Source organism: Pinus tabuliformis, chromosome 3_2 (genome assembly GCF_031772625.1).
Source record: "Pinus tabuliformis cultivar Carrire ecotype Pingquan chromosome 3_2, CPIR1, whole genome shotgun sequence".
NCBI classification, from domain to species: domain Eukaryota; kingdom Viridiplantae; phylum Streptophyta; class Pinopsida; order Pinales; family Pinaceae; genus Pinus; species Pinus tabuliformis.
This window is the reverse complement of record NC_142302.1, coordinates 504367305-504390804: the sequence shown is the minus strand read 5'-3', so window position 1 is coordinate 504390804 and position 23500 is coordinate 504367305. Positions and strand designations below refer to the sequence as shown.

General features: G+C 37.8%; 1 protein-coding gene across 3 annotated transcripts in view; it reads right to left on the bottom strand.

Annotated features, from left to right (window-relative positions):
* Positions 1-23500, bottom strand: part of LOC149181506 (cold-responsive protein kinase 1-like) — a 92642-nt gene that overhangs the window by 40443 nt on the left and 28699 nt on the right. The gene's annotated exons all lie outside the window — the stretch shown is intronic.

Sequence of the window (23500 nt, the reverse complement as noted above, 5' to 3'; positions counted from 1 at the left end):
GTAAAAGTTGGACAAGAGAAACCAAAAAGAAAATAATAAATACAAAAGAAAATGTTGAGAAATCTAAGGCAGCTAGATTAGGTGATTTCTCTTACTTTGTTAACTGGTTGTGATATATTTTTACTTAACTTAATTATCTTCTTCTTTCACTTGATTATATTTAGTTTTGTTTTCATCAAACAGCTACCAAACCATGAAAAACAAAAAGACAAGAGGGCACAAGATATAGGTGATCAGCCAAGGCCAAAACCTCTCTACTTGAGAGGAAAACCCACAAGAATTCTTCTCTTCTTATAGAACTTCAATTGACGAATTCCAAGACCTATGACCCTTGACCAAGACCCTCCAAGACCAAGTCAAACCTTTCTTTGACGAGCTTTTCCTTTCATCAATTCAGCAACTTCTGCAATTTCAACCTTGAACAAATTCTTTTGCAACTTCGAACCCCCCAGCAGATTCTTCTGCAACATTGCCCTCCAGCAGTTTCTTCTGTAAAAACCCTAGATCTTGCACGTCAGAAAATTATGGTAGATTCTTCCTCCTTTCCTCTTCGCTTGATTTGATTCTCTCTCCTAAAGAACTCGACTTGCAAAATGTACTTCTCAATGCCCTAACTCAATTTTTGCAACTCAGACTTTGTTGTTGCTACAGGTATCTTGATTTCTTCGCACGTGTGAAGAGTAATAGCCCAAAAACAATCCAAAACTCTCGCTCTTCTTTTCTTCTTCTTGTCCTTTTATTTTTCGCAACTTTTCCTCTTCCTTGATCAAACTTGTGTGAAGTGAGTGAGTGCTCCAAGTGATGTCAAAGTCTTCCTTGTATATAGGTCTCCTACTAGGTTGAATTGCTTCTTTAAGGCCCACTTGTCCACTTGTGAAGGCCAACTTGATATTTCCACCATGACTAGGTCTTCGAGGGTCTTTTGACTCTACTTTGACTCAAATAAATTTTCTTTACAACATGTAACATGCCCAAATGGGTCTTCAATACATGGCAATGACTGAATTGACTTGTAGACTAAAATTACAAGCCCTAGAAGCACTCAATGGGTGCTTGACCTAAAAATAAATTTCTCTTCGAGCATGAAACCCATGCTTCAAGAACAACAATAATAAATTTATTTTCTCTTCACATCAAATACATAAAATCATGATTACATATGTCATTATGAAGACCGAACCTAGTTATATATTTCAACACTCCCTCTTAACTAGGGAGGTATTCATAATCCATACAAGGTACTTGGACATTCTCAATCTGAAGAATTCTCATAAGAAGAGTCAAATTGGTAAGCCAGAGCATCTTATCATACCAACCAGCATTGTCACATAGCAAGGCCTTGACTAACAGCTCTATCTCTCCACAAGATCAAAGCACAATGCTAGCAAGACCAATAACTGACAGACACCATCATCATTGTCTCTCAAGGCACATACCCCACCCGGGTGTTCACAGGGTATGTCCTTTTAAGACAATTCCTATCTTGGAATGACACATCCTCAAGGAATTTCCTCTTCGACTACTCTTATCTTGGATGTCCTACCTCATCCTCAAAGAGTATCAGAACTAGTCTCAGATGCTTACCCAATCCTCCATTCTTTCTTCACAATATGAAGACAAGAATGATGTGCCTATCTCTCCCTCTCAACTAGGGAAGATATACCCATTCCTATAAAAGGTATGTACCCAAGCTCCCTCTCATCCAGGGACTTGTCCAAGCCCCCTCTTAACTAGGGACTTGTTTCCAGCAACTTTCTGCTCTTTGGAGATCATGGTACCTTCAGTTACTTGTAGAGCTCCTCCTTTTAATGTCATGAATTTCATCTTCATCACTATGGAGCCTTCGTCTTTTCTTCATAGTGCATTGGCCATCCTTCACATTCCTTCATAAACAATATCAGTCACGTCATCATTCTCTTCATTGGAAAGTGATCTTCTAGTCCACATTTGGCTTTTCTTCATATGGCTACCTCCTCCAAGTCCTGTTTTCTTTTTGGATCTTCCATCCAACCACATGAGTGCTAGTTGTAGGTGACATCTACAACTCTCTTTCAGTAGCCTTGTATCAACCCATCCAGATGTTGTTCAAAAATTAAAAAATGAACATTAAATCAAAGTTACCTTTTGTGATGGCCTTTCATCATGACATCTGCTTGTTTGCAACATCAACATCCTGTACATTCATAAACACATCTCCAAGACTTTCAATGTCAAGGGTCTTCATACCTTCATACATTCATAAACAGACCTTATCAGGGTCTTCATACCTTCTCTATGGAGATGTCATGGCCAATTCTTCTAGTCATCGGATGTTGATTTCCTTTTCTTACATGACCATAGTTACATCTTTCACGATCTCTTCTTTCTTTCTTTACATATTGCTCCCCAGGAACTTCCATCTATGGTTCCTTCATCTTTATCAACTACCTCATATTCCATATGAGGACATATTATGTTGATTTCATCTTGTCAATATGTGAATCATGCCTTCATGCATTTTTCCAAAGAAGAGATTCCTTTTCTTCGATCATGCTCATGAGGTAGAGCATTTATCCATGCTATTTGCAACTATATGATGACATGACTTAATCTATCAAACATATACATACCTCTTTTCTCCTTTTTGATCATCTAGACTTCCTTCGACAACTTCCTTTCCTTGCTTGAAAGTTGAAAGTTCTTCAACCATGTTGCATTCCTTTGACACCATACAATCATCCTTCTAAGCAATGAATCCCATACAAGGTGGAATTCTCAGTGAAACACTTGCTTCATCCAATAGAGGTGAACCTTCTAATGAATATTCCAACGAAGGATCTTAATTATCCTCATTCTGCAAATGCTCCTTCCTAATGATGATGATGTATGATGATTTATTTTTACCATGCTAGATGACTTTCTTCTAACCATATGTACTACGTATGCTTTCAATGAGGTTACCAAGAGCTACTTCCTTTCTATGATGATTGCTACAACCATGTAGACTTCTACTTCAGCTATCCTTTCAATGATGTCATGAGCTCTTGCTTCAATCGTATGATACCATCTCCTACTATGATGCATCCTATCATATTTACAATGCTTATTATGATAGTTATCTTGCAAAAAACTGAAAAGAACAAAGTGAAGGAGATTATCTCAGTCATAGTAGAGATCTTTCACTTCCTATTCCTTTGATTTCTTCTTCTCAGGTTCTTCCACTTCTTCGGTGATATGGGCTTCATTCCTTTTCTTGTTGTCCTTCTTGAGCTTAGGACAATTTCTCTTGTAGTGCCCATATTCTTGACAACCATAGCATTGGATCTTTGACATATTGATCTTCTTTTTCCCAAACTTTCCTTTTCTCTTAGCCATGGCAGCAAATGCTTGAACTTGTTCATTTGGTCCCACATCACTTTTTGCTTTTAACCTGGTTTCTTCAATCTTACACAATGACCAAAGTTCACTGAATGGGGTGGCTTCCTTCTTTCCATAGATGCTTGATACGAAGTTGCCCCATTCATCAGGTAGTGCATTGAGTACCACAGTGGTCATTTCTTTATCGAACAATATTTCTCCCAATTCTTGCAGTTGGTCCCTTATTTCTGACACCCTCATGAAGTATGAAGCTATTCCTTCTTCCTTTGATATCTTCATTTTGTATAGTTCGGTTATCAATGATATTACTTCTCCAACGGTGCTTATGGAGAACAATTCTACTAGCTTCTCATAGATTTCTTTTGATGTCTCCAACTTTGATACATAAGGTATGAGGGGATCCTTGATGGATTCTATAAGGATCCTTTGAGCCCTTATTTCCCCTTTCATATACTTTGATAGTGCTTGAGCTTCTTCTTGTGATGGTTTGGAGACCTTACCATTGATATGACCAATAACTTCATTCTCTATGAGGATCAAATCTATCCTCTTTTTCCATGCAAGAAAGTTTGATGACCCAACCAATTTGTTGCTCTCCTTGCAAAATGAAGTCATTTTGATAGATTCAAACATGATATAAAGATACTTACTTGTCAAGTGAAGATATTCCTTGATAACAAAATCTTCAACTTGATGTTTTTCTTGAGGATGTTAATAATAGATAATGTCTTCTTGATGAATATGTCTTCTTTCAAGTATGCTTAGATAGTGATCCTTGACTTCAAGAAGAGGGAGATCACCTTGATTCCTTTGATGATGATGGCAATGCTTCTTCTTGCTTCCCTTGGATGAAGAGACTTCAGGATGCTTCAATGTGTAGTCCTTCTTTGAGTGGAGGTAGGGTCCTTGACGTCCTTGTGATAATGATGTATGATCTTTCCAAGAATGCTTTTGTAGAATCCTTCTTGAATTAGCTAGGGTTTTGAGGCCTTCTTAGTTCCTTCCTTCAAGATGACGAGTGAGTTAATTCTTCTTGATAATTTCCTTCTTAGTTCCTTCCTTCAAGAAGATGAGTGAGTTAGTCCTTCTTGATAATTTCCTTGTACCTGGTCCTTATGTATCCCTTTTTAATGTTACAATGTCTTCTTTGATGTCTTGACCTTTCTTGATACTCCTTTTGACGGTCCGTCTTCAAGTTGCCTTTCCTTGTCTTGCCACTTTAGCATACCATGTTGAGAAATCTAGAGCAACTAGATTAAGAGATTTCTCTTACTTTGATAATTGCTTGTGATGTAGTTTTACTTAATTAGATTCTTCTTTCACTTGATTATATTTAGTGTTCTTTTCATCAAACAACTACCAAACCATAAAGAATAGAAAGACAAGAGGACATAAGATATAGGTGATCATCCAGGGCCAAAACCTTTCCACTTGAGAGAAAAACCCACAAGAATTCTTCTCTTCTTATAGAACTTCAATTGATGAATTCCAAGACCTATGACCCTTGACCAAGACCCTCCAAGACCAAGTCAAACCTTTCTTTAATGAGCTCTTCCTTTCAGCAATTTAGCAACTTCTGCAATTTTGACCTTCAACAAATTCTTCTGCAACTTTGAACCCCCCAACAAATTCTTCTGCAACTTCGACCTCCAGCAGTTTCTTCTGCAAAAACCCTAGATCTTGCACGTGAGAAAATTATGGTAGATTCTTCCTCCTTTCCTCTTCGCTTGAGTTGATTCTCTCCTAGAGAACTTGGCTTGCAAAGTGTACTTCTTGATGCCCTAACTCGATTTCTGCAACTCGGACTTTGTCGCTGCAATAGGTGTCTTGATTTTTGCACGTGTGAAGAGTAATAGCCCAAAAACAATCAAAAATTCTCGCTCTTCTTTTCTTCTTCTTGTCCTTCTCTTTTTCGCACATTTTCCTCTTCCTTGATCAAACTTGTGTGAAGTGAGTGAGTGCTCCAAGTGAGGTCGAAGTCTTCCTTATATATAAGTCTCCTACTAGGTTGAATTACTTCTTTTAGGCCAACTTGTCCACTTGTGAAAGCCGACTTGATCTTTGGACCATGACGAGGTCTTGGAGAGTCTTTTGACTCTACCGTGACTCAAATAAATTTTATTTACAATATGTAGCAAGCCCAAATGGGTCTTCAATACATGATAATGACTCAATTGACTTGTGGACTAAATGACAAGCCCTAGAAGCACTCAATGGGTGTTTGACCTAAAAATAAATTTCTATTAAGCATAAAACCCATGCCTCAAGAACAACAATAATAAATGTATTTTCTCTTTACATCAAGTACATTAAATCATGATTACATGTCATTATGAAGATCGAATCTAGTTACATATTTCAATAGAGAAATCAAGGGGCAACTAGATTAGGTGGTTTCTCTTTCTTTGATAACTACTTGTGGTGTATTTTTACTTAACTTGATTAGCTTCTTCTTTCACTTAATTATTATTAGTGCTCCCTATCATCAAACAGATACCAAACAATGGAGATCAATGAGACAAGAGGACACAAAATATAGGCTATAAGCCAGGGCCAAAACCAGTGTTGCAGGAAACGCCCCCCCCCCCCAGATCAAAACCCCAATCCGCGATCCGTACGGATGTGTGGGGGAAGCATCGTACGAAATGCGTTTCGGGTTGACAAACACGCTTCCTGGAAATTTCGGAAGCGTGTGACCGAAACGCACTTCAGCCATACGAAGCATTGTGCTTCGAAGTACGAAGCGTATGGATCACGAGCGATTCCATACAGCTTCCTCCGTTTCCGTCGCATGGCCAAAAAAGCGTTGTTTTTTTTATTTTATTTTTTTTATTTTTGGCATTTTGCTTTGTTGGGGGTGGGTCCACCTTGGGTTAGGGTGAGGAATGAAGGGATTTAACCCCCCATTCATCTCTCATTTTCTCACTTTGAGTTTATGAGAGCTTGGAGAAGAGAAGAGAGGAGAAGAGAAGAGAAGAAATGAGAGGAGAAGAGAAGAGAGGAGAAGAGAGGAGAGCTGGGAGGAGTGAAGGAGGAGGAGCTTGGAGTAGGAGCTTGGAGGACTTCCATCTACAAGAGCTAAAGAGGTAAGTGCAAACCCCAAACTCCCTTATTTTTTTGACATTTTTTTGTATTTTTCTCCCCCCTCTCCTACTCTTTCCCATTGTTTCTACTTGCTCATTTAATTGCAAGTTGTCCACCACCTATATCCATATTCCAAGATGGTGTTCTTTTGGCTTCTATGTATCGTTCCACTTTTGGTTTTAATGATGGCAAGGAAGAGTAGGAATAGAAGGGAAGAAGCACAAAAGGATAGTGGTCCCAATATGAATGACCCAATGTATGATGAGGAGGAAGGGTTTGAAGAAGAAGAGGATGAAGTTGAACCTGAAGGGGAACTGAAACACTAGAGGGGAAAGCTGCATTAACACCCTTGTGGAACTATGTGACCAAACTTGAAGGGGGAAAGGGTGGTGGAAGCTACAAATTTTTGTGCCCTCATAGTTGTCATGGAGGAAACCATTTAGTGGTTCGTATACCCGTGTGAGGAGGCATCTTTGTGGGGTGATGGACAGTGATGATAAAAAGGGTGTTGTGGGGATACAAATTTGCCCAAACATTTCAGTTGAACAAAGAAGAAAATACATCCAAATAGGGGAGGTTGCACAACAAAAAAGCAAGAAACAAAAAACTCATTCTAAATCAAGTGCAACCTCTAGATTTGGTAGCTCATCTCCTCATGGTACTTCTGGAAGCTCTGGAGGTAAAAGAACAATAGGGGATTTCCTTAATGTTGCTGAGAAGGATGATGTGGATGGAAAAATAGTCTGATTTCATTGTGCTTGCGGTGTAACATTCAATGTGCTTCGCTCTCTCTATTGGCATGAAATGGTAAAGTCCATCAATGAAGCCCCAAAAGGATACAAGTCCCCTAACTATGAGAAAGCTAGAACAATGTTATTAGAAAGAGAAAAAGCAAAGGTTCAAAGAGCTTTGACATGTTTTACAAATGAGTGGGTAGATTGTGGGGTATCCATTGTATCAGATGGGTGGACAAATATTAGAAACCAACATTTGATAAATGTTCTTGGTGTTTCTGCTAGTGATGTAGTATTTATTACATGTCATGACTCCTCCATCAGTGCATCTTCCCAAAACATTGCAAATCCCCTATTGCAATCAATCAAAGATGTTGGTCTGAATAATGTGGTTCAAGTGATCACAAATAATGCAGCAAATTGTAAGGCAGCAGAAAAAATTATTGAGCGTACTAATCCACACATCTTTTGGTCTAGGCACCTGGTTCACACAATGGACCTTTTGATGCATGATATTGTGAAGCATAAAGAATGTGGGTGGATTAATGAGCTTTACAGGAGAGGGAAGCAACTCATTAAATTCATCATAGGGCATACAAAGGTACACTACTTCTATGGCACTTACTCCAAGTTGTAGTTGCTTAAACTTGCAAAGACACGATTTGCCAGTTATTACCTCACCTTTAGGCGGCTAGTGAAGGTGAGACAAGCTTTAACTAATATGGTGTGTACTAAAACATGGGATGAAATTAACACTAATAGAGATGGTGCTAATGCAGCCAAGGACACTATTCTTGACATGTACTTTTGGTCACAGGTTAAATATGTTTTGCAATTCACCAAACCAATTTATTACATGATCAAGTTCGGAGATTCAGATCGACCAATAACTGGGGAGGTGTATGAGCAAATGGATAGCATGTTGGGGCAGATTAAAGACATTGTTGAGCCTAGAGATATCACCTTGTACAATTATATTCGTGCAGAGGTGGAAAACCGATGGGAAATGCTAAATGTTCCATTGCATGCATTAGCATATGTTTTGACACCTAAATACTATCATCCATCATGGCTTTCAACACCAGCACTTGGGGGGGGGGGGGGGGGGGGGGGGGGGGGAAGCAGGAGAAAACCACACCAAGATCAAGAGGTTCATAAAAAATATATGATTGCATTGAGTAAATTAGTCACTGATGAGGAGGCTGCCATGGTACGAAGACAATTGAGTAACTATACGCTTAACATTGGTCCATTTGGGAGCATGCATGCAATTAGAGATCGAGAGACTTTTTCTTCTCTTGAGTGGTGGAACATGCATGGAGGGGCTACTCCACTTCTACAGACTTTGGCATTGCGGGTGCTATCACAGGTGGTAAACACTTCTTCTGCAGGGAGGTGTTGCATCTCTTATTCTTTCATCCACAGTGTTAAAAGGAACAGGTTGAGTTTAGACCGGGCAGAGAGCTTGGTTTGTGTTCATTACAACTTGTGATTGTTGTCCCATTATTGTGATGATGCAAAGACTAATAAAGACCTTAAGATTTGGGACAGGAATCCAGAGGAGCCCAATTTGGAGGATGGAGTGTTGCGATTAGAGAAATTAGAGGATGCTCTTATCCAGGTATGTCCATTGTGGTATGAATTTTGCTTATAAAGATTTCTCTAATTCATGTTTTCAATTTTTTTTGTTAACTAGTGTTTTTTTTTTTGTATGAATTTTTTGAGCGATTCCAAGATGATGATGATCGTGTTGAGATGCCACCCCCATCTGGTCCCTTGGTTCCTAGGTTCCATGGTTCAACACCAACAGCAAGGGGTTCGTCTTCATCAGTTTCAGTGCCACAACTTCCACAAGCACCATCTTCTTCATTGCCACCACGTTCTCTTCATGGTGGACGCAGGAGAGATTAGTAGATATATTCACAATTTACTACTTTTGTTATAGATTAATCATTAGACTTGCAAGCTTGTGAATTTGAACCTTTTTGTCTTGGCAGTGACCAAGTGACCTATTTTGTAAACATTATTATTTGAATTTTGGACATGACAAATGTTGACAGTTGCTCACTTGCTAGATAAATCATAATATGCTCTATGTTTTATGTTTTATAATATGCTTAAAAATTTGATGTATGTTTGTAATTGCTAGAATATAGATGGTTGATGTTCGAATAATTAATCATTGATGTACATACTAGTAACTACAATGGAATCATGGATGCCATATCTATCTTGATTTATGTAAAAATATGCATGTTTTCATGTCTTCTACAACTAATTTGGTAATTGAGATCTTTGTTTTGAGTATAAATGCAAAAAAAAAAAAAAATATATATATATATATAGCAGACGCTTCGCTTCCTAGATTTTTGGAAAATGACGCTTCCGAGTCTTCGCTTCCAAAAAACATCCCCGTTTCGTCCCCGCTTCGTGCAACATTGGCCAAAACCTCTCCTCCTGAGAGGAAAACCCACAAGAATTCTTCTCTTCTTATAGAATGTTTAGATGATGAATTCCAAGCCCTAAGACCCTTATCAAAGACCCCTCCAAGACCAAGTCAACTTCCCTTTTTGATGAACTTTTCTATTCTAAGTCAATTTCCATCAATTTCGACCTAGCAGCTTCCTACAACTTCTACCTAGCAACTTCTAACAACTTCGACTTAGCAGCAACTTTGATTTCCCAGCAACTTCGACTTCCCCAACAACTTCCGCAATTTCGGTCTAGCAACTAATTTAGAATCCCTAAAACAAGAGAGAGAGAGAGAGAGAGAGAGAGAAAGAGAGAGAGAGAGGTCCAAAACTTCGATCTTGCTCTCTTCTTCTTTTCCTAGATTTTTCGTCCTTTTCCTTTGTCTTTTAGCTTCTTTCTAGAGGAGATCAAGCTTCTTTCTTGCTTGAATGAATGTCTCATCAAATGAAGTTGAGGTTCCCTTATATATAGGCTTCTTAGGAGGTCGAATTGCTTCCCATGAGGCCGACTTGATCCTTCTTGTAGGCCGACTTGTTTGACAAGGTCTTGGAGGGTCTTTATGACACTTTTGACTATACAAAAATTTTCCTTTACAAGATACAACATGCCCAAAGGGGTCTTACATGTATGATAATGACTCTTTTGACTTCATAACTCTATGACAAACCTAGAAGCACTCAATGGGTGCTTGACCTACAAATAAATTTATCTTGAGCATGAAACCCATGCATCAAGAATGACAATAATAAATTTATTTTCTCTTTAATATCAAATATATAAAATCATGATTACAATAGACATTATGAAGACCGAACCTAGTTACATTTCAACACTCCCTCTTAACTAGGGAGGTATTCATAATCCATACAAGGTACTTGGACATTCTCATACTGAAGAATTCTCATAAGAAGAGTCGAATTGGTAAGCCATCTCATAAGCTATTTTTTTGCTTATATTAGTGCATCTCATTATATTAACCAGCATTGTCGCATAACAAGGCCTTGACTAACAGTTCTATCTCTCCACAAGATCAGAGCACAATGTTGGCAAGACAATGACTAATAGACACCTTTCATCATTGTCTCTCAAGGCACATACCCCATTCGAATGTTCACAAGGTATGTCCTTTTAGGACCATTCCTGTCTTAGAATAACACATCCTCAAGGAATTTTCTCTTTGACTATTCTTGCCTATTGGACGCCCTACAACATCTTGAAAGAGTATCGGAATCAGTCTCAAATGCTTACCCAATCCTCCATTCTTTCTTCATAACATGAACACAAGAATGATGTGTCTATCTCTCCCTCTCAACTTAGGGAGGATCTACTCATTCCTATAAAAGGAATATACCCAAGTTCCTTAGGAACTTGCCCAAGCTCCCTCTTAGATAGGGACTTGCCTTCAACAGCAGCTATCTACTCTTCAGTGGAGATCACGATACTATCAACTGCTTATAGAGCTCCTCCTTTCAGCATCATGTCATGAATTTCAACTTCTTCATCATGGAGCCTTCTTCTATCTACAACTTCTACATAGGGCATCGGCCATCTTCTCCATCAATTCCCCTTTAGCGAAACATAGTGTTGAACCAATAGTCATGTCATACTTATCTTCATCAGGAAGTGATCTACTAGTCCACATCTGGTTGTCCTTCATACAGCTACCTCTTCCAAGTCATGCTTCTTTCAAGATCTTCCATTCAATCACATGAGTGCTAGTTGTAGGTGACTTTCTACAACCCTCTTTTGGTAGTCTTGTTTTAACCCAACCAGGTGCTCTCAAAAATCAAAATAAACATCAAACCAAAGTTACCTCTATATGATGGCCTTTCGTCATGACATCAACTTCTAGCAACATCAACATCCAACACATGTATGAATCCATCTCCAAGACATTTATTACCAAGGTTCTCCTTTTCTAGCATACATATCAAGGTCTTCATACCTTCTACATGGAGATGACATAAGATAATCCTCCTAGATATCAAATGTTGATCACTTACCTTATCTTATAGATGCATTTTCCCACAAACTCTTCCTTCATTTTCTTCAAATATTGCTTTCCTCAGGATCTTCTTTACATGGTTCTTTCAAACCATGACTGTCAACCACCTCAAGTTCTTTATGAGGTCATATTATGTTGATTTCATCTTGTCAATATGTAGAAGAGTTCAAGGCACATTGTCTACTTGCCTTCATGCATCATTCTAATGAAAGAGATCCTTCTTTTTTGATCATGCTCATGAGATAGAGAATTTAACCATGTTATCTTGCAACTATATGATGACATGACTTTATCTATCAAATATATACATACCTTTTCCTTCTTTTGGTCATCTAGACTTCTAGCAGCTTATTTTCCTTGCTTGAAGATGAAAGTACTTCAACTATCTTGGCATGTTGCACATCTTTGTCATCATACCTTACCAGTGGATCCCACACAAGGTGGAATGTGCATTGTCTGCGAGGCACTTGCTTCTTCTTTTCATTAAGATTCTAGTGGAGAATCTTGATGATCCTCATTCTACAAATGCTAATAACGATGATATATGATGATCACTTTATTTTCTATCTTGCTAGATGACTTTGTTCAACCATATATATTTCTACTTTCATTATCCTACTATGCTTTTTAATGAAGAGGTCATGAGTTACTTCCTTTCTACCATGATGACTGCTCTAACCACATAGACTTTATTTTCACTGACCTTCCATGCCTCTATGGTGATGTCATCTCTATCTCAGCTATAATGTCCTATCATTCGTGTGATGCTTTCCATCATCACTACTATCTTCTTATAAACAAAGTTAAGGAGGTTATTTCAGTCTTAATAAGGGTCTTTTACTTCCTCCTTTGACTTCTTGCTTTCAGGCCCTTCTACTTCTTTGGTGATATGGGCTTCATTTTTGTCTTTTCTTTTCTTGTTGTCCTTCTTGAGTTTAGGACAATTCCTCTTGAAGTGCCCATATTCATTACACTCATAGCATTGGATCTTTGACATGTCAAGTTGCTTCTTTTTTCGGGGATCAAACTTCGCTTTCTTTTTATCCATAGTTGCATATGCTTGAGTTTGTTCACTTAATCCAACATCACTCTTTGCCTTTAGTTTGGTTTCTTCAATCTTGCATAATGATCATAGTTCACTGAATGGAGTGGCTTCCTTCTTTTCATAGATACTTGATACAAAGTTGCCCCATTCATCAGGGAGTGCATTGAGCACAACGGTGGTAATTTCTTTATCAGAGATTATTTCTCCAAGTTCTTGTAGTTGATCTCTTACTTGAGATACCCTCATAAGGTATGAGGCTGCTTCTTTTTTTGGGTATCAAACTTCACTTTCTTTTTATCCATAGTTGCATATGCTTGAGTTTGTTCACTTGATCCAACATCACTCTTTGCCTTTAGTTTGGTTTCTTCAATCTTGCATAATGATCATAGTTCACTGAATGGAGTGGCTTCCTTCTTTTCATAGATACTTGATACAAAGTTGCCCCATTCATCAGGTAATGCATTGAGCACAACGGTGGTAATTTCTTTATCACACATTATTTCTCCAAGTTCTTGTAGTTGATCTCTTACTTGAGATACCCTCATAAGGTATGAGGCTACCCCTTCTTCCTTTGATACCCTAATCTTGTATAGTTCGTTTCTCAATGGTATAACTTCTCCTACAATGCTTACAAAAAACAATTCTACCAACTTTTCATATATGTCTTCCAATTTCTCCAACTTTGCTACGTAAGGGATGAGGGAATCCTTGATAGATTCTATGAGCCCTTACTTCCCCTTTCATGTACTTCTATAATGCTTGAGATTGCTCTTGAGATGTTTTGGAGATTGAACCCTTAACATATTCAATAACTTCATTCTCTATGAGGATCAAATCTATCCTCTTTTTCCATGCAAGGAAATTTGATGACCCAACCAGTTTGTTGCTCTCCTTGCAGAATGAAGTCATGTTGATAGCAGATTCAGACATAAATAGAAAATACTTACTTGTCAAGTGAAGATGCTCCTTTTGAAGATGATATATTCAACTTGATGCCTTCTTGATGATGTTGATAATTGAAGATCCCTTCTTGATGATGATGATTTCTTGAAGATGTCTTCCTTCTTCAAAGATGACAGTGCTTCTTTTTCAAGAGAGGGAGATAGTCTTGATTCCTTTGATGATGATGGCAATGCTTCTTTTTGCTTCCTTGGATGATGATTGTAGAATGTGTGAGCTTCCCAAGAATGCTTCAAGTGTAGAATCCTTCTTTGAATGAGCTAGGGTTTTTGAGGTCTTCTTCTTCCACAAAGTGTTGATCCTTCTAGATGATATGATCCTTGAGATGAGATGGGTAGTCCTCTTTGATGCTCCTTAATTGCTTGATGATCTCCTTGTGCATGGCCCTTATGTATCCTTCTTCAATTGAATGATCTTCAAGTTGCCTCTTCTTCTCTTGTCACCTCAGCTTTGATACCATGTTGAGAAATCAAGGGGCAACTAGATTAGCACTGCTTGATGATCTCCTTGTGCATGGCCCTTATGTATCCTTCTTCAATTGAATGATCTTCAAGTTGCCTCTTCTTGTCTTGTCACCTAGATTAGGTGATTTCTTCTTCCACAAAGTGTTGATCCTTCTAGATGATATGATCCTTGAGATGAGATGGGTAGTCCTCTTTGATGCTCCTTAATTGCTTGATGATCTCCTTGTGCATGGCCCTTATGTATCCTTCTTCAATTGAATGATCTTCAAGTTGCCTCTTCTTCTCTTGTCACCTCAGCTTTGATACCATGTTGAGAAATCAATGGGCAACTATATTAGGTGATTTCTCTTTCTTTGATAACTGCTTGTGATGTATTTTTACTTAACATGATTAACTTCTTCTTTCACCTAATTATTATTAGTGTTCTCTATCATCAAACAGCTAACAAACAATGAAGATCAATGAGACAAGAGGACACAAAATATAGGCTATAAGCCAAGGCCAAAACCTCTCCTCTTCAGAGGAAAACCCACAAGAAATCTTCTCTTCTTATAGAATGTTCAAATGATGAATTCCAAGCCCTAAGACCCTTCTCAAAGACCTCTCCAAGACCAAGTCAACTTTCCTTCTTGATGGACTTTCCTATTCTAAGTCAACTTCTAGCAATTTCGACCTAGCAGCTTCTTGCAGCTTCGACCTAGCAACTTTCAACAACTTCGACCTAGCAGCAACTTTGACTTCCTAGCAACTTTCAACAACTTCGACCTAGCAGCAACTTTGACTTCCTAGCAACTTCGACTTTACCAGCAACTTCTTTTGCAACTTCGACTTCCCCAGCAGTTTTTTCTGCAACTTTGACTTCCTCAGCAACTTCTGCAATTTCACTCTAGCAGTTGTTTTAGAAACCCTAACAAGAGAGAGAGAGAGGGAGGTCCAAAACTTTGATCTTACTTCTCTTCTTCTTTTCCTAGATTTTTCGCCCTTTTCTTTTGTCTTCCTACTTCTTTCTAGAGGAGATCAAACTTTTTGCTTGCTTGAATATTTGTCTCATCAAATGAAGTCAAGGTTCCCTTATATATAGGCTTCTTAGGAGGCCAAATTGTTGCCCATGAGGCCGACTTGATCCTTCTTGTAGGCAGACTTGTTTGACAAGATCTTGGAGGGTCTTTTTGACACTTTTGACTATGACTCTTTTTGACTTCATAACTCTATGACAAACCTAGAAGCACTCAATGGATGCTTGACCTACAGAGCATGAAACCCATGCATCAAGAATGACAATAATAAATTTATTTTCTCTTTAATATCAAATATTAATTTTAGGTATGTTCTATGCTAGAGCAATTTATTTCAATTTTCACAATTAGCTCAATATCTTTTCTAGATTAGCAATAACGTCATCATTAAAGTAAATTGCAGATAGAACATAAATATAAATCACAGAAGACAAACCAAGACAAGAGGACACCAGATGTGGCGCTAGCCAAGGACAAACCCCAATGTGGGGAAACCCTTGATCAATTCTTCTTATATGTTCTTCAATAGTTCAGCAGAGAGAGAGAGAGAGATAGTACATTTACCACTGAAGTCAACACTTTGACTTATCTGGATGAGAGCATAGATCATCTCTAAGAAGATGATACATGAGATCAGTTGAAGACATGTTGCTTCAACTGATTCTCCAAAGTGGCTCCTTCACCTATCATCATGTTGCATCTCGTCATCATGCTGCACCTCATCGTGTTGCACCATGCTGCACCCATCATCAAAATGTTGGACCTCATGACTGCTGCACCTAATGTTGTACTGTTGCCCCATGTTGTCCATGTTAGTTGTCCCATTGCTTGCATGTTGTCCCTTGCATGCTTGTTGTACCATTACATGCTTGGTGTACTTGTTGCTAAGTACCATACAGTTGTCCCAATGTTAATTTGTTGTCCCTTGCATGCTTGGTGTATTTGCTGCTAAGTACCATATAGTTGTCCCAATGTTAGTTTGTTGTCCCTTGCATGCTATTGTACCATTGTATGCTTGGTGTACTTGATGCTAAGTACCGTATAGTTGTCCCAATGTTAGTTTGTTGTCCCTTGCATGCTGATGTACCATTGTGCTATACTTGCAGAACCATGAACTTGCTATATCATATTGCTACACCTCACCATTGCGCTGCCCCTCATTATGCTACGATACACTTCTTCACTATACCCATCATGTTACAACATTCATCAACATGCTGCCGCAATATATCATCATCATTGTTGCTTCCATCATCATGCTGCTTCAATGTATCATCATCATTGTTGCTTCCATCATCATGTTGCTTCAATGTATCATCATCACTGTTTTGGGGCTTCTCTGTTTGTTGCATTGCATGACTGGTTAGGGCATTCTAACAACAGTCCTAACAACCTTCAAAATGTGGCCAGAATAGCCCTCCACAACTGCGGCTGCCTTTCTAGGAGGGGAGGAAAGCCTTGGCTGCAATGCTCGGCTGTTCCAACCCCTATTCCACCCTTCGACCTCCTCTTATCTACTGCGGCTTGCTACAGCAAGTTGTCCCTTAGCTGCGACAACCCTTCTAAGGGATATTCCTTCACCTAACCACCCCAAAAACATCCCCCTACCTTCTCAACCTCAAGATATGGGTTGCAGCCCTCTTCAACAGCTCCTCGGCCTCCTGGAATAGCCTCCTAACTCCTCGTTGTTCTCTTCTAGGCTTGCTGCGGCTAGGGTATATTCATACCACCCTTAGGATAGCGTATAGGCTTCCTTTTTGATAGCGTCTTAAGGTCTCTCCTTAGACCCTTCATGACTGCATATTATACTTCTTCATAGGGCAGCATAGGGCTTCTCCATAGGGCAGCATAGGGCCTCTCCATAGGGTTGCATTAGGGCTTCTCCATAGGGCAGCGTAGGGCCTCTCCATAGGGCTGTGTTAGGGCTTCTCCATAGGGCAGCGTAGGGCCTAGGGCACTCCCTCTAGATTAGGGCAGTGTTATCCCTTAGGATCTCTCCTCCTACTAAAACCCAAAGACAAGTAGAGAGGAAGAGATCCCAAGTGTGCGTTGAAATGACTTGAAGGCCACCTCTATTTATACTAAAACGTTGAGCACAAGTGGGGTTTATTTGGTTGTTGGCCGACCTTGATGAATAGTCCCATAACACTAATAAATTCATATCTCCATGAATACTTATCGGAATCGGATGATCTTTAGATCAATCCTACACCTCTAAATGAGAGGGATCCAAGAAAAATATCAGCTGCCATTAATAAGATGACCCACATGGAGTTTGGCCCTAGTTGCCAATTTTAACATTTTGTCTTCCAGCTTCTTTCTAGAGGATATCAAACTATTTTCTTACTTGAATATTTGTCTCATCAGTCAATTTTAACATTTTGTCTTCCAGCTTCTTTCTAGAGGATATCAAACTATTTTCTTACTTGAATATTTGTCTCATCAAATGAAGTCGAGGTTCCCTTATATATAGGGTTCTTAGGAGGCCGAATTGTTGCCCATGAGACCGACTTGATCCTTCTTGTAGGCCGACTTGTTTGACAAGATCTTGGAGGGTCTTTTTGACACTTTTGACTATACAAAAATTTTCCTTTACAAGATACAACATGGCCAAAGGGGTCTTACATGTATGACAATAACTGTTTTTGACTTCATAACTCTATGACAAACTTAGAAGCACTCAATGGGTGCTTGACCTATAAATAAATTTATCTTGAGCATGAAACCCATGCATCAAGAATGACAATAATAAATTTATTTTCTCTTTAATATCAAATATATAAAATAATGATTACAATAGACATTATGAAGACCGAATCTAGTTACATTTCAACAAATACATGGTCAAACAAATTGAGGAAGTAGACAGTAAGTGTGAGTGCTGAGTGGAGAGATGGAATTAAGAGTGTTGTTTGGAGAGCAGAACAGATAGTTGTAGTAGAACAAAGAGATGTAAAAGGTTGAAATCAGAAAAGATTGAAGATCTGAAGAAAAGTGAAAGTGATTGAAGAGGAACTGATTGGATCAGCAACAAATTAACTACAAATCAAAAGTCTAAAATAGGATTGGAGTCCCTTGCAAGTGGGTGCCTACAAAACTATGAAAAAGAAGTGGTGTCCCCTGCAAGTTGGTGCTTACAACAATTGTAACAGTAGGTTGGTGCCTACGTCCATTAATAAAGACAAAGCAGTTTCCTGGATTTCTCTGTACTGTGTTCTGTGTTAAAACTTGGTGTTGTTAAAATTGTGTAACTAGTTTAATTTATTGAGAATGAATGTGTTAAATAATGCAATGATGGTAGAGTACTGATTCACCCTTCCCCACTCTCAATATTCAACACAAATTACATTGCCCTACTTAACAAGAACCATAAGGGAAGGGACTCCAAAAGCCTCAATCAAACTATATAACTTTAATCATCACAACTATTGAAACTTATACTGAGCTTACTATAAATCTAAACACCTAGTTAAAAGGTTTAGTAAATCTCTCTCTATAATTGTTGAAGTGCTAATTTTTTAAAACAAAATTGTAATGAATTACTGGAAATCTTAATATCTATTGAAAAAATTTAGTAAATCTATCCCTGATATTGTTAAAGTGCTATTTTTCTGAAAACCTATCAAATTCCAAGCCTCGTTTGCCCACTTACATCTTTGAAACTTCCTTATCTATTGATTTGAAAAAATGCACAAACTTTTGATATCCACAAATGTATATGCCAATTGATTAGTAACTAGCATGATCCATTTTAAAAAAAGATTTATTATTTATTAATTATTACATTCATTCTAACTTGGGATATACTCAACAATCAAAATTACCAAAAAAAAAGAGATATTTCATTAACATTTAAAATAGTTGGGATTAAATTTAAGTTTTTGGAGTTATTTTTAAATTGGTTATATGTATTAAAAAAAAATTATAAATTAAAATTTTATATAACAAGTTTTGGTCAAGTTTAAACTTTAATTGTTTTATGCTTTTTGTTTTTGTTTGTCAAAATAAGATGATACAATTGTTAGTAAGATCATTATTTTTTGTTACTTAAAATGCATTTTTGGATCCATAAACTGATTCAAGGCCCTCAAAAACTTTCGGGGCACTCAGTCTGCACAGATTTAACAACTCAAATCTGCCATTCCCACAACTTTTAGCTGAATTTCAGATAAAACTCATCAGAAAATATGCCCAAAAAAAGACAAAATCGTAGAATGTTTAGACTACACTATAACCATTTACATTTAAGTGTATGTACCCATTTACAATTTTCATATAAGTGGAACAAAAAAATTTAAAATCTATACTTATCTTAAACTGTAAATCTTACTGATTCTTAAAATGTTAATTATAAAATGTTTGGTATCTAAAATATTCAAAAGTTCAAAGATTTTATATAGTTTTTTTTCAATTTCATTATACTACAACATTTAAGTTAATAACTTTAGGAAACAAAAAAAAATTAGCTAAGCTTTTTTGAAAACTACAACATTTAAGTTAATAACTTTAGGAAACAAAAAAAATTTAGCTAATCTTTTTTGAAAAAACAAGGAAAATTAGTGTAACAATTAAATTTAGGGTCTAAATTTTTTTCCCTATAATAAGATCTCATGTGAACATTCCACCCAAAACATGTCATTACAATTGATGAAGAAATAACTAGAAACAACACGTTAATTAACAATCAATCTGCAATCATGACCCATGGAATTTTGAAAGAAAAAATGCCTTGTTCCCATCATAGATCCTTCACCTTACTTCAAGAATAGCCATCGTTAAACCATAAGGTTGATCACCTACATTATAAGTGACAAATAACAAGGCATGACCCTCTTACGGCTTGGGCTCAAACCCTAGCGTGACAATCAACCAATAATACTGACATTTTTCCCTTTGCTCTCTGAGTCTTGGAGCTAAGCGAAGTGGAAGACCTATTGTAACCAAACCAATCTTCATTGCTTCCAATTTGGTAATCACAACATCTCTGTTGAAGGGGGTTGAAAGTTCCCTATAACATATCGCAGCCTTCATTGGAGTAGATGCACCTTCAACGAATTTTCATCATATACACGAACCAAACTAGGATTGGAAACAAACTCTAGGAACATAGCAATGTTGTGAACATCGCGATTTTTTCGATGAGCTGATATAATAACTGATTTTTTCAACAATTTTTTTATTTTCAAAAAATCGTGAAAAAATCGCAATCCAATTGGAAAAAATCGTGGTAGGCGAAAACGACGACTTACAAATGCGATTTTGTGGGTTTTTTTCTCATTTTTTTGAGACAGAGGGCGAGAGTGAGAGCTAAAAAGGAGGAAAAGTCGTCTAAAAGGGCAAAAAAGAGAAAAGTGAAGGAATTTAGCATCCCAAGCAAGATTCAAGTTTGGACCAAGTTTCTTTAGCAAAGTGTGGTTTTCAGGTATGGGCATCAAATTTGGCCATTTTTTTTTCTTGCTTTTCTTTCTTGTTTTTCCTTGGGGTTCTATCACCCATTTATTTTCGATGATTTTTTATTGGATTTGATTGTCTTTTTTTCCTTTTTGTTGCATATATATGAAAGGGTTTATTTTGGTCAAAAATGAAAAACTTGATTCTTAGATTTATTAATTTAATTTCTTCTTGTGCCCTAGCTTTTTTCCATCATTTTTGCTTGGGTTTGAATGTGTATTTCTTCCATTATTGTTGCATTGAGTTGAGGTTTTTTTTTTGTTAAAAATTCAATATGTTGTATGTAAATTTTATTTTTATTTTTTTAACTTGCAATTCTTCTTGTGCCCTAGGTTCAAATTCAAACTTCAAACTTCATCTTACATTAAAACTCAAGAGTTCAACAAAGTTACAAACATGCCAAAGAAATTGGACCCTCTGTGGGAATTTGGTGAACCTGATGGAGAGTTTGACAAATCAAACTTGACTTGCAAGTTATGTGGGCATCATATGATAGGGCTATACAGATTGAAATATCACCTTGCACAAATTCCTGGACATGAGGTAGGGCCTTGCACAAATACAAATCCAAAAAACATGCGAAGAGCCCTCAGATCATTGGAAGAAATAGAGCAAACCAAATTGTCCAAGTCAACTTTGAAGAGTCAACTAGCAGGGAGTAGTCTGTCAAGATTGGGAGGTGAACCCTCTTCAACTAACAGGGAGTAGTCTGTCAAGATTGGGAGATGAACATGAGAGTGGTACTGGTTCTACTTCAACATCAATGTCTACAACCAACCCTGTAGTTGCCTCATATTTTTTGTTCCTAGAACCACACATGGTTCACAACACAAGATGCATTGTGATGACAGATGGTTAGACCGATCAAAAGGGTAGAAACCTTGTAAACTTCTTGGTTAATTGTCCCAAGGGGACAATGTTTATGAAATTTGTTGATGCATCTGCACATATCAAAGATGCACGGTTATTATGTGATTTGTTAGATGTGTTCATTCTAGAGGTGGGTCCAAAACATGTTGTCCAAGTCATAATGGGCAATGCTGCAAATTATGTTGCTGCTGGCAAGATGCTTATGGAGAGGCATCCTACCTTATTTTCGACACCTTGCGCTTCACACTGCATTGGTTTGATGTTTGAGGACATAGGAAAAATTCATTTTGTCAAGGATATTGTTGAGTCATCAAAAAGCATTACAAAATTTATATAATCTCATGCATTTGTGCTTCATTTGATGAGAATATTCACCAACAACAAGGAGTTGGTGCACCCTGCCATTACACGGTTTGCCACTAGTTTCATATCTCTTCAATCCCTCTTGAATTCTATGTAGGATGTGAAGAGAATGTTTTTTTTTTTTTTTTTCAGATGAGTGGCGTGCTTTGTCATTTAGCCGCAAACCAAAGAGAGAGGCCATATGCAGATTAGTTTCATACCAGGAAAACCTCTACGTGGGAATGCAAGAGGTGTGCGGCATCACTGAACCTTTGGTAAAGGTTCTTCGATTAGTTGATGGAGACAAGCCCGCAATGGGCTACTTGTATGAGGCCATGGATACATCCAAAGAATCCATTTGGACCTACTATGATGATAAGGGGGATGAGGGTTTGAGAAACAACTCCTGTGGGAAGTGATTGATGAGTGATGGAACAATACACTCCATCGTCCCATTCATGCTGCAGGGATCTACCTGAACCCCGCATTTGCTTACTCTTGTGGTTTCTTATTTGATGTTGAGGTCATGGATGGATTATTCACTTGTGTTCAGAGGATGGTGCCATCTCCAACAGAACGTGCAGAAATCTCAAAAGAAATGGAGATATACAGGATGGCAAGTGGCACATTTAGCTTTGACATGGATGTGGTTGATAAGAAGACTAAAATGCCAGGTAAGTTTTAGTTTGTTTCAAATTTCATTGTCTATTCAAGTTGATAACTTCATACTTCGCTTCAACTTTCAAATTTCATTTTTTTTCTTATGTTTATCTTATTTGTTGTAGATGCATGGTGGAAAAGCTATGGTGGCAAAGTACCCAATCTCCGAAGGCTTTCCATTCGAGTGCTCAACCAAACATATAGCTTCTCAAGATGCGAGCGCAACTGGAGTGTATTTGAAAAAATACACACCAAGAAGAACAACAGGTTAAAACTTAAAATATTTCAAATTTCCAATTAATTTTTTGAAATCATTAAATAATATTTTTTATAATTATTATTTTATATTTATAATTTATTAATTTATGTCCCTTGTACAGGTTGGAGTCCCAGCGACTGCTTTCCATTCGAGTGCTCTACCAAAAACATATAGCTTCTCAAGATGCGAGCGCAACTGGAGTGTATTTGAAAAAATACACACCAAGAAGAACAGGTGAAAACTTAAAATATTTCAAATTTCCAATTAATTTTTTGAAATCATTAAATAATATTTTTTTATAATTATTATTTTATTATTTATAATTTATTAATTTATGACCCTTGTACAGGTTGGAGTCCCAGCGACTTAATGGCATGGTCTACGTGTACTACAATTTTCGATTGTGGGTGAGGCAACTTGAGAGGACACCTGATGTGGAGGCCATTTCATTGGATGGGATTGACGCCACTCATGGATGGAGGGTTGAGGCCGAGAGGCCTCTCATGGAGTCGGTCACTAATTGGTTAGAGCAGGAGGTAGTGGAGGGGGTAGAGGAGGAGGAGGAGGAGCAACAGGAGGAGGAGATGACACCACCTACCCTGGCTACCCCTGTCACCAATAGAGGACGTGGTCTATCTCCTATAGCTCCTAGTTCTGATGTGGAGGCCATTTCATTGGATGGGATTGGCACCACTGATGCATGGAGGGTTGAGGCTGAGAGGCCTCTCATGTAGTCGGTCACTAATTAGTTAGAGCAGGAGGTAGTGGAAGAGGAGCAACA